This window comes from Ochotona princeps, chromosome 1 (genome assembly GCF_030435755.1).
Source record: "Ochotona princeps isolate mOchPri1 chromosome 1, mOchPri1.hap1, whole genome shotgun sequence".
In the NCBI taxonomy this organism is placed as follows: domain Eukaryota; kingdom Metazoa; phylum Chordata; class Mammalia; order Lagomorpha; family Ochotonidae; genus Ochotona; species Ochotona princeps.
In genome coordinates this window covers 2,961,903-2,974,233 of record NC_080832.1, presented here as the reverse complement: position 1 = coordinate 2,974,233, position 12,331 = coordinate 2,961,903, and positions in this window count along the sequence as shown.

Sequence of the window (12,331 nt, the reverse complement as noted above, 5' to 3'; positions counted from 1 at the left end):
TGTAAATAAAATTTAAACATTTTGACCTTGAATAGTAGATGTATTTTAATTAAAGTAGTATTCTTTCTTAGAACTCAAGGTAGGGAGATCTCTGTAAAACTACAGTCATTTTTTAAAAAAATGACTGTAGTAATTTCTTAGAATAACATGAACTGTAAGTTAAAAATATAAATTCACAAAAATACATGTAAGTACAAGATTGAAAATGAAGATGTAATTCGATAGTAACAGTTAATTCAATTTATATATTTGAGATTCAGTTTGAATGTTTAGCCATTGCAGAGTAATGGCTAATAACATGCCCACTCGGTTTTATTTTTGCTATTATGAGCTGCATCTGGTTAGTATTTGAAAAATAACCTGTGCAGTGAAGAAGAATTCTGTGATTGATGTGTCAACAACTGGAGCAGGGAACAAGTGTTCATAACTGAGTAACACACAATGAAGGCTGGGGTAATACTCTTCAGTATTGATTTTCTTCTACATCCTGGTGTTTTTTGAAAAGTGTTTGAACTACTTTCTTTGTTTGAAAATAGCATTTGAAGAAGAAAACAAATGAAGCATTTTTACAAATACCCTTTATCTCACTTAGCCCTAAATCATAATCGTCCCTCTTCTTAAGAGGATCTGACATTTTAAGAGTCACCATTAGCACTGCACTTTGTTGTCATTGTTCTGCCTGAACAGGTGAATAAATTAGGTCGGACAAATTCAATGGGCAGTGGAGACAGCCAGAGGGCATTTGAGACAGCTGATGACATGTCCTTGTTTTGGGATGACATCTCATTGAATGACAATAAGATTCCAGGGGCCGTCTGGGATGTGATGCCAGCAGGAATGATGGCCACATTGAGTACCTGGCAGTACTGACGGAACAGACATCCTTCCGTCACCTCCCAGCTGTCCTAGGAAACACTTTATGGTTCCTCTTCAGTGATTTCTCTTTTCCTAATCTGTTCTCCTAAATTCTTCCATCTTTATCCATGAGGCAGATGCTTACCAAATATTTTAAGTGGTGTGTGTGTGTGTTAATGTAGTCTATGCCAAAGTACATTTAGTCAAAACTTTGGAAAATTAGCACTTTAAAAAATAGTATATATCATGTTATTAAGTATAGAGCACTGGGGGAAACAAGAGGAAAATAGTGCAAGGATCATGAGTCATTTTTGAAATGTACTGGAAAAATCATGTGTATTAAAGAAGAGTGAGGACTTATGAAAGGTTTTCAGATGACATGCGTGACTTTGAGGAGGTTAACATCCACTATGCGTTCCTCCATAAGGGCTGTAGCCCAGAGCCCATTGCTTCACAAGACTCTCTGCCCACTAACCCACCACCATCACAACTGACGCAGGATACTATCCCAGGACGACAGAAATCAGAACAGAGGAAACATGCCCTTTGGTACAGATACAGCAAACAGCAAACACAATCTCAACTCATAGCCAGAGGAATACAAAATTTGAGAGAAAACAGTGGTTTACAGCATGTTCCTTAATCTACCCATCAAGAACGGTCTTAAGATAAAAATTTATAAATATGCTTTGAATATACATGAAGCATTGTTACCCCATCAGAAATTTCAAACCACAATAATTAATATCGAAAATATCTATTGGAAAAAGCATGTAATTACAACAACAGATGCAAATGAAAGCAGTAAGAAGCTGTAAGAAAAGATCCAAAGGAGATAGTCTTTTCCTGTAGCTAAGCTCTTTTAGGAATAAGTTTGCTGTGATAAGCCGATACACCTTTATTCCAGCAGGAAGGGGGCCATGGTATGGGAACAGAAAAGCGGAAAGGGAGGATGGCGTGGGGCGGGGGGTCTCTTGCCGTGGTGGCAGGAGAGGGCTGCACATGGGCTGTGAACCTGAAGGACACAAAAGTTTAAGAAAACCAAGAACTAAGAAAAGCAGACATTTAAAAGAGCAGAGTACAAAATGGTGGGACCTTCAGAGCCAATTTTGAGTCACTCCTCGCAGTTAGAAATACAAAGTTCTAGAACAGGAATAAATTGTACTTTTCATAAGCTCAGTTTTAGATTGGATTCGAACAAGTACAGACTCATTCAAGTGCAAAGACAGAAGTTAATAAAAGTTTCCAAAACTGAAATGCAAACAGAGAGGAATTTGAATAGCAAAATACAGTATTCACAAATACCGAGACAAACTCGAAAGGGACAGTCCGTGCTGAAATGGGCGTAACATAGGGAGAAGAAGAACGTAGCAGAAAATTGAAACTAATAATTAAAATTCTCCAAAATAGAGACAGACAGCAAACATCCTGCAAGGAACTCTCAGAGATAATCAAGTAGAATGGATTTTAAATAAATCCATACCTAGATTTAAACTGCAAAAAAAAACCAAATACAGGAAGGAGATATTAAAATATTAGAGAAACTGGAGGAACAAACTAACGTGCATGGAGGCGGTTAGATAAAAACATCACATCAGATTTCTCTTTGGTCTCCAGGCAAACAAAAAGAAAGTAAACATTGAGATTTAAACATAAAACTTCCCATCTAATATGTATGCATGTACCGTGTTTATCCTTTAAAATGAAGAGTGATCTGTAGAGGGTTGTGAAAAACGGTATGGCCAAGGCTGGCGCATTGGCTCAACTGGCTGATATTCCCCATATAAGCTCTGGCATCCATGTAGGTGCCAGCTCATGTCCTAGCTGCTCCATTTCTCATCCAGTTTCCTGTTTGTGGCCTGGGAAAGCAGTGCAGAATTGCCCAAGGCCTCGAGAACTTTCATCCATGTGGGAAACACAGAACAATCTCCTGGCTCCTGGCAGTAGTATGTTTCAGCTCCGGCAGTTGTAACCATTTGGAGAGTGAACCAGTGGATGATCTTTCTCTCTGTCTCTCCTTCTCTTTGTAAATCTGCCTTTCCAAGAAAAAAATACGTATTTTTTGGAAGGATGAAAGGAAGCAAGCAAGCAAGCAAGCAAGCAAGAAAAAGAGGCATGGAGGGAGGGAGGGAAAAGCTGCGTGGCCATTTCCTTGACACCCTGGATGAAATGGACCAATTCTTTGAAGGACAATGTCCGGCAAAGTTCACAGAAGAAATAAACTATGTGAATAGACCCATATTAATTCACAAAATTGAATCTATAGTTCAAGACCTTGCAGAACAGAAATTGTAAGGTCCAGATCATTCTCTTTGGAATTATTCTTCAAAGCATTCCAAGAAGAAATTACGATAATTCTCTGCAATTCATTTTGTAAGATAAAAGTAAAGTACATGCATTCAAACTTACTCAAGGAGGTTAAAATAACTTCAACACCAAAACCAGAAATGATTAACTAGAAATGAAAATGCCTCATTAACAGAAATGCAAAGCATGAGATTTCATAATGTATTACAAATACATATGTACTACAGCCAAAGAGAATTCATCGCAGGTATGCAAAGATGGCTAAGATTAGGTAATCACTTCATGTAGTTGTTCACATCAACAGGCTAAAGAAGAAAGATCAAATGATAGCATCAGTATGTACAGGAAAGCCACTTGATCAAACTAATTCGATAAACCTGAAAAAGAGAGCAAATCCCCTGCTCAATAAAAATACCTTTTAAACAAATCACCAACCTGGGAACTGTGATGGGAGCGCGGTGCCCTCATGGAGGTCTACCACCTACCTTGGCATGGACTTGGGTGACCTCCACGTGGTTACAGAAAAGCTAGTTTCAGTGGTATCTGAAGATGTGGTTGATCTAAGCAGTACAGTTGGCAGGCAAAGTCACTAGTAAGGGAGGGGAAAGGCCTCAGAGCTGCACAGTCCCCTGCCCACAAAGCAGTGAGTGCAAGACAGCCAGAGGAAGCTGAAGCAGCTGCTGCCAGAACCCCCTCATGCCAGGACTTGAAAAACCAATCCACCGCATTGTCCTGGGAGATGACCCTGATGGGTAGAGCAGTAATCCAGCCCCTGTCATCATCCGTCTCTTTGAAGACACTCCAGTGTTGTGGAGGCAGCCCTGTTGGCTGAGATGCAGATGGCCACGGTTCCTGGTGGAAACCTGAGCCAAGTCCTGACTAGGAGGGCCAGTCTGCTGCTGAATTCCCTGCAAGGTTTCCAGCCTCAGCTATTCGGCCACCACAAAGCAGAGGGAGTGTCGGTCCTGAGGCTGAGTCTCCTGGCTCCTGCAATTACTGCAAGAATGAAGGTAACCACAACCCCCAAATTGCAACCTGCACAGCGTTTCTTCTCATGAGGCTGTTTGTTTACTGGTGTTGACATGGTACGGTCTCTAACAGGTGTTGGAGTCATGGCTTGACAGCAGAGAGAAAACAGAGTACAGACCAGCCAAAACACAGGCTCATGAAGCATGTGTGACAATGCGAACGCACTTATGTCGTGTGCCTGCCTCCAGGGCAGGTGCGCAGAAGGTCCTGGAGCCTGCACCTGGGGAAATGGAATTCCAAGGTGTTCATTGCAGTGCGAACACATTTTGGAATCTATGTGCACAGGAGGGGCTTTGAAAAGTTCATAGAAAATGTATCTTGTGGGAAACCTATACCTCATTTCAAAAAGTTTTGCAAGAAAATACACAGCTTTTGTTTCCATTTCTCTACAAAGTCTTTGAAGTGTCCTCGTCCATGTTTTTGGATACATATGTTTTCTGTAAGAAAAAAAGCAAAATGATTTTTATATTCACTTGTTTTTCAATTTATTTTTCCTGAATATGTTCTAAGAAATTTAAAATATTTATGAATATATGTCCATCTACACATGATTGCTCTTATAACCAGTTCTGTGTATAATGTATGACTCTGACTATTAATGAGTATGCCTGGCTGTTGACCAGTGTTGGTATCAGTTTAACAAGTTTGTTTGAGAACCCTTGGTTGCCTGTGCATATGTCTGCTCTTGAAATTTTCCTTTTCAAACCTTTTGTATCTAGTTCTTCAACCTTCAACTAGTTCTTTCAAACCTTTCTTACTAGTTCTTCAACAAGATATTTCAGTTAAGTAAACTCTTTTGCACATGCTAGAAAAAGAAAACACCAAAACCACGCAGCTAATATGTGCAACTTGAAGCTTGATCAATAGTAAAAATCATAGAAGGCTGCCTTTCTAATGTCAAAATCAGTGAAAATTCCTAAACAGAATTAGTGAAGCGTGCATTAGGGATCTCAGGCTGCCAAAGGAATATGATATAGAATGTTATTTATATAATGCAAAATTTACTTTATCACAGTTGTGTAGATCTGAGAACAGGCCATTACCATGATAAGGCCTGGAACAGATTCTCCCTTGCCCTACATATGGCAGCTCTTCAGGGCAGAGAAAGAGAAGAGATCATGTCTTCAGTGCCTCTTCCTGTACAGATGGCAATTCCACGAGGCCAAGGCCTGTTTCTGACCTCTCTTAACTCTATTCATCTCTAAAGGCCCCTCGCCAAATACCGCTCGTGAGTGCTTAGGGATTCAAAGTATGAACCTGAACTTGGCAAATTCTGCAGTCTGTAGCAAAGGATTGACCTCAAAAGAAACCTTTTGATACACTTTTATGCATCAAAATGCAGCAAAAAATGAACGAGAAAGCAACCCATGCCCTGAAGAAGCTACTTCCAATAGATACACTTGACAATGCTCAGTGTATATAAATAAGGAGTCCACCCACAAACACGACAGCACAGCAGGAACAAGACAGAAAAATATATCCAAATGTCTGATGAAGACTTCAAGAATGGATGAGCATTGCTTGTCAACTGAAAAATATGAACTGACACCAAAACATGCTCCCCACTCAACATGATGACTAGGTGACAAAGACGATAATATCCAATATTGGCTAGGATTTCATTCCCACCGCACTCAAGCAGAAGGCCCACCCTCCTCAATTCCTTTTAAATGAAGTACAGCAAGGAAGGAATGGATTGAGGAAGACCCAGAAGCTTCCAGTGTTCTTGTTTGGACAAACAGTTGTGACAGCTTCTTAGCTGAAAATACACAACCACAGTATCTTTCATAGGTGAGCCAGCAAGTGCTTAAGATGACCAAAGACTTTTTTGCCAACATTTAGATCCTCAAGAACTTTGAAAATTTTATGAACTAGAAATAAATATAGCACATAGAGTATTTAAGTATTGAAGACCTGGAGAATATATTATCATTTCCAAAATGAGAAGTAAACATTGGGTACAGCTACAGCATGGGCACTAAGTTTCTACCAAACTTAATATTATATCAGCTTGATTAGAGAATCGTGGTATTTATCAACGTCGCATTACAAATGCAGACAAGTGGTCTGAGATTTCCTCAAATCTCAAGATGTTTCTGGTATGCATCAAAAGTGCTGAACAAAAGTATGGCATGGTGGGTGTTCAGCCGTGAGAACTGAGATGCTGCTTTGTCAACTCCCCTGCGGCAGCGCTTGGGGGCCACGTTCCCCTCCTCTGCTGCTTCCAGCTTCCTGCTAACACACACCAGGCTTACGTAACTGGGACCCAGATGTCTGTGTGCCAGAACCTTGAGCTTCAGGCTGACCTGGCCCTGCCCGTTGTGAGGAATGAATCAGTGAGTGAGAGATCGCACTCTTCCTTGTTCTGTCTTTGCCTGTTAAGTGAATAACGTAATACTTTAGCCATTTTAAATTTTCAAATAGAAAAATAATTTTCTGAAATCTAAAACAACCGTAGGGCCCAGTGTGATAGCCTAGTATCTAGAGTCCTTGCCTTGCATGCACTAGCATTCCTTATGGACACTGGTTGTGTCCTGGCTCCTCCACTTCCTTCTAGCGCCCTGTTTGTGGTCTAGAAAAGCAGCAGAAGATGGCCAATGCACCCAATGTCCTTGGGACACTGCACCTGCCTTGGAGACCCGGAGTGAGACAGTGCATGCAAGAGCCTCCTCTGTTTCTTCTTCTCTCTGTGAATCTGACTTTCTAATAAAAATAAATCTTTTAAAAGAATAAAATCCTAAAGAAAAATTCTATGGGTGAATTTACTATAATGTATATCAATTTTCAAATGCCTAGTCTAAGAAAACGTACAAAGATCTTGGCCCTGAACTTGGTTGATCATAACTCTCCCCTGAGTTTGTGGAACTTGTTGCTAAGTCCAGGGCCATGCTCTTGTATGTTCTCCCTTGGGGTAACGTCTCAGCTTGGGCTTAACTGAATACTCAAAGGGGATGAAGTTTGGGGTGAGGTTGAATACCTTTCATTGCCATGATCTCTTTTGGATTAGGTGTATGGTAAGAGTAGGAATTCTGGCCCTGATGAATTTATTACATTGAATTTTATTGTGATATGATTGTGAAGACATAGCGTGCAGCCAGGTGGGGTATTTCTGGCTGGTGCTGGTTCTAAGCTGAAACATCTCCACTTGCAGTTGTTTGCCACACGGCAGTAGCAGAGGCACTGCAGTGTGTGGGTGGGACTTTGGTGCCCAGGACCAGATGTTTGGGTGCTAGAGGAGGGGGAGTGATTTGATTAGCAGTAACAGGAGGTGTCACAGCTACAGATCAGGGCTTCAGCAGGCCAGGCAGCTGGGTAGTGCTCACAAGACCTCAGTTCCTCTTGCTACCCTCCTGCTACAGCAATTAGAGTAAAGTTCTGGTTCTTACACATGCTGTTGTGTAGAAATTTACTGAGGTGTGGGTTAAATAACTAAACTTTAAAATATTCTACAAACTTTTTGCACTTACAAAACTGCTAATTTTGAGGTTCTCTTTCCATTTTTTGACACATTATTCTTACGTTATTAATTATTATGAGTATTTCAGCTCATTTGTTAATGAAATATGGCATTTCTCTGGCAAGAAAATCCTATTAGTGCTTTGCGGTAACAGTCCCATTAGCAGAGTTCTAAGTACTTTATCAGCTTCCTGTACTCATTCTTGAATGACAGCTAGAATCATTAAAACACCGCTGAAATGATGTCTTTTCATCTAACTGGGGATCACTTTATTTAATTAAATATGCTTTATGCTTCTCGATTGTCACAAAATGTTTCCTGCAAAATTCTAACTCATCACTTAGTCCTCACTCAGACTCAGCAAAAATACTGAGAGGATGAAGTCAAATTTCAGGCCTTTCAGCTCTAATTTGTAAATGTCTTTAAACGTTTAAGAACACTTCAGAAACTGCAAGTCTGTGACGCTTTTACAATTCCTGATCATTTTTTTCTTTTAATGAAAGGTATCTCATTTTCAGTTCCATGGGTGTTTGCCGACGTTCGAACACAGAGGCTGACCGAGACCTCCACAACGTGAATATCTCTTGTCATTTCTTCATGCTGATCTTTTTACATCTGTGAGCAAGTACAATTTTCCTTTTATAAACTTTCAGTTTCTAGGTTTGAAATTTTAAAATGTAACAGTTTCACAACCAAATATAAAATTTGCAGTTTTCAAGCTGCCATTTTCCAGCATTTCATTTACTTTCTTGTATTAGAAAACAACACAAGATTTCCCGAAAGTCATACTTGCCCTGGGAATAACCCAAAGTTTCTCTACCTATCTGCCCACCAGCTACTGGATTGCAGTGACTTGGAATAGAGGCAGTGTGGCTGAATGAAGTCCACAAGGTGGGACCAATACTGCAGCACAGCGGTTAAAGGCACTGCCTGCAGTCCTCACATCCCACATGAGAACCAGTTCCACACAGGATCATGCCCTGGCTCTTACAGTTCTTTTTATTTTGTCTTAATATAGACATCCTTTATTTTTGATGCTACAGTCCATAAGCTTGGGGGTTTTCCCTTCCACTCTCCTCTACTATCATCCCTGCACTCCCCGCCCCATTTTATAACAATAATGTAGTCCCATAGCAATAGTCACAAGTCCATCATTCTGCTAATTAAGTGTGTCCTGATGGAAGAAGCTCTGGGCTCCTGGCGTCTGCCTGGCCCAGCTGCAGCAACTGCAACCAGTTGTGGAGTGAGCCAGTGGACGGAAGACCTCTGTCTCCAGCTCCGGTTCTGTCTATCTTTGTAACTCTGTCTTTCAGACAAAACACAACAATTTTATGAAGAAGTCCAGGAATACAGGCACTTACAAGTATGAGTAGCAATTGGAGGCTCGGATGTCCGGTGATCTTAGAGTGAAAAGCAACACTATTTAACCCAGGCTATGACGGAGGCCATGTTTTTGCTCTGAATCTCTGTATTTCCTTCTGTAAAATAAGAATCATGATAGCACATGCCATTAGTTACAAGGAACATGGTTACTCAGTGCAAATTATTCAACAGAGTGCCTTGCACATATTAAACACTCAGCAGGTATTAGGTTTTATGAGCCACAAATGACTTTGTACCACTCTTATGTTGGATTTCAAGTGTGTTATCTCCGACCTTGATAATATTTCTGTGCTCCTTTTTTTTAGGCAAAAAACTAAGGCAATGGAATGTTAAAGGTCATTCTGGGTATAGTTCATAAATTGTCACCTTTTTCATTTTTATAACATACCTTCACACAGAGAAATTAGAAAGAAAACAAAAGCACAAAAATGAAAACTGTGGTTAGGACTCTGGAAATATCATAGATAGCTTAAAGCAAGGCGTACCTCTCAGCTGCGAGGGGAGCTGCTTGGTAACCACAGGGAAGTCGGCAGTGCCGCACTCTGGAGGCTGGGAAATGCCGGAGCACCTGCAATCTACTCCTGTCCCATTCCCTCAAGCCTGCCTGCATGAATGTGGCCCTTCACACCTGTGGAATCACACCTGGGCCTCTGACAGCCACCAAAGGCCCCGCTCAACCACCTGTAGTCCAAGGGACAGGCATCCCACAACTGCCCAGGCACATCCCATGGTGTGGGAACAATCAGCTGCTGCCGCTTCATGATTAGGACAGTCATCCTCTGCCTTTAGCCAGAGATTAGGGCGTGGGCCCCTTCCATCTTACTTTTTGAAAAGCTTGAAAGATGTATGATTCCAATCTCTTTCATCAAGGCTTGGTAGACCACTTAGACAAAGCCTGCTCTCAGGAAGATTTGATTCTCAATGTCATTGCCTTCTTCTTCGGTCTTACTCTCAGCTGGTGACATGCATTTTTATTTTTGATGAAATGGCAGCAAACGGAAGAGCTTTCCTCCAGCTTTCTGCCATACACCCGCACTTGAATATATTCTCACTCACTTGGTGGTTTCTGTCTGTGTCCAGAGATAAATAACCCACATTCCTCAATTTAAGTCAACCCCATTATTGTGCACAGTTGTCACCCATTCAAAGCTTGCCCCAAGAGCTGCATGAACTGATCTCATCAAACGCTGCTTGCTCGTAGGAGAGGAAGACGAACAACCAGGGAGGGGACCAACACCAGGCACAGAGGAGGCCTGGACCCCACAGCCTCCTCAGTTCCGGCTCTATTCTAGTGCAGTAGACGGAGGAGTCTGCTGTGTGCCCATTAAAGCTAAAGGAATGTGTCGAAGACTCCAACCATTCTGTTAGCAAGTATGAAATAACTGTTTCACTTCCTGGTAAATGTCCCAAGTATAACAGGAAAAACATCACTCACATACAGCTTCAGTGTCTTGGGAGGTGCAAGCAAGCAATGCAACCTTAATGAGTGAATTCCTCTTCCATTTCCTAACCTTTTTGAACATGACTTTTCCATGGCCAAAATTTCTACTCTTTCATCAAAAATTAGCTTTTTGCCTAGTGTGTTTCCTAGATTGTTGGTTTTAAGGATCTGACAGCAATACAATGTGGCATGAGATCTCTTACATTATGTACAGCACAGGAAGGTATGTTATATATGTGCGTATGAACGCGCACACGCAGCCTACTCTGTAAGAACATGACAGGGATTCAGCCTCAGACTGTGCCTTGTTTTTTTTTGAAAACTTGAGAACAAGGTAAGCATCGACAATCTTTAGTCATCAGGAAATCTTGGAGGTAACATGCAGTTTCCAAATTTTACTAAGAATGGCCAAATAAAGATACTAACAGATTTATGGGAGGGTTTGGTAAGGAATCATAGATGAGATGAAGACGGGCAGGGAGGCTGGCCCTCTGTCTGACATCAGAACTAACACTGATTGTAGACAAGACTTCTGAAGGACATTAGAAAAAACATTCTACAAGAAAAACAACAAATATAGTTAGGAAATAGACAAAGGAACTGAATAGATACTTTTCCTTTTTAAAAAGATATACCTGTTTATTTGAGAGGGATGGGAGAGATTGACAGAGAGAGGTTTTTGTTTGCTGTTTATTCTCCAAATCGTTGGAACAGCTGGGGCTGCACCAGGCTGAAGTCAGGAGCCTGGAACTCCATCCAAGTGAGCAAGATGGGTAGCAGAAACTCAAGCACCGGAGCCACTGCTGCATTCTTAAGGGCATTAGCAAGAGGTGAATCAGAAGCAGAGTGCCTTGGATGTCAACTGGAACTTTGATACTGGGAGTGGATATCTCATGGGGATAGCTGAACCCATTACGCCACAGTATCTGCCCCCTGAACATGCGTTGTTCCAAAAGAAGAAATAGCCTACAAACATGCTAATCTCAAAATCACTAACATCAGAGGAATGCCACTGAAAACTATGATTACATATCATCTCACTGCTGTCAAAATAGCTATCATCCGTGCCTTTTTAAACTTAAAATAGCCAATGCAGGGGAACAGCTCCTGAAAGTCTCACTAGTTCCAGGAGACCACGCTCTTACTACAGAGCATGAGCCATTCTCTCTTTCAGAAACAGCCCATTCCCTATGTCTTCTGAGTGAAAGGTTGCCCTGAAAAGGCTTCAGTTTGACAAAGCGCAGTTTTCTTGTCCCTGTTGGGTCACTGTAGATGCTGGATAGGGCAGGCCAAGGCAGCCCAGTGTCTCTAAGTTTACCTAAGCAGAGGAGTCCCTTCTAGATCCTCATACAGCCAGTGTATGCCTCCCCTGAAGGTTCTTGGGCACAACGTGGGAATGTGCTCAGCTCCAGCTGGGAAAAGTGTCAGTTTTCCCATGTGTTTGTTTGTTTCGTTTTTCTGGTTACAAAAGCTGAAACTGACATTAAGAGGCAAAACATCAGACAGCACATGTAATCAGTGTAACACCCATTTCCACTATAGCCCACTTGGCATCACGCATCCCTTGCTTGAAATAACCCATGCACTGAATCCGTAGATTAGCTGGGACAAAACACCTTGATGCATACCACCACAAGAACATAGAGCTTCCTCTGGCTCAACATTGGACCACGAGTTTGCATCAGAGCTCCTTCTGCACCTTCCTTTCCTCCACCCCGGGTTTGATACCATTTGGCAGTGTTACCTGAATGAGAAACAGGCCCATGCTATGTGGCAAAGTTTTGTATTTTGGTGTCAAATGCTTTCTTCGATTAATATGTATGATAGTGTGTGCACTGCTTCACTCTGCATTTCTGTGT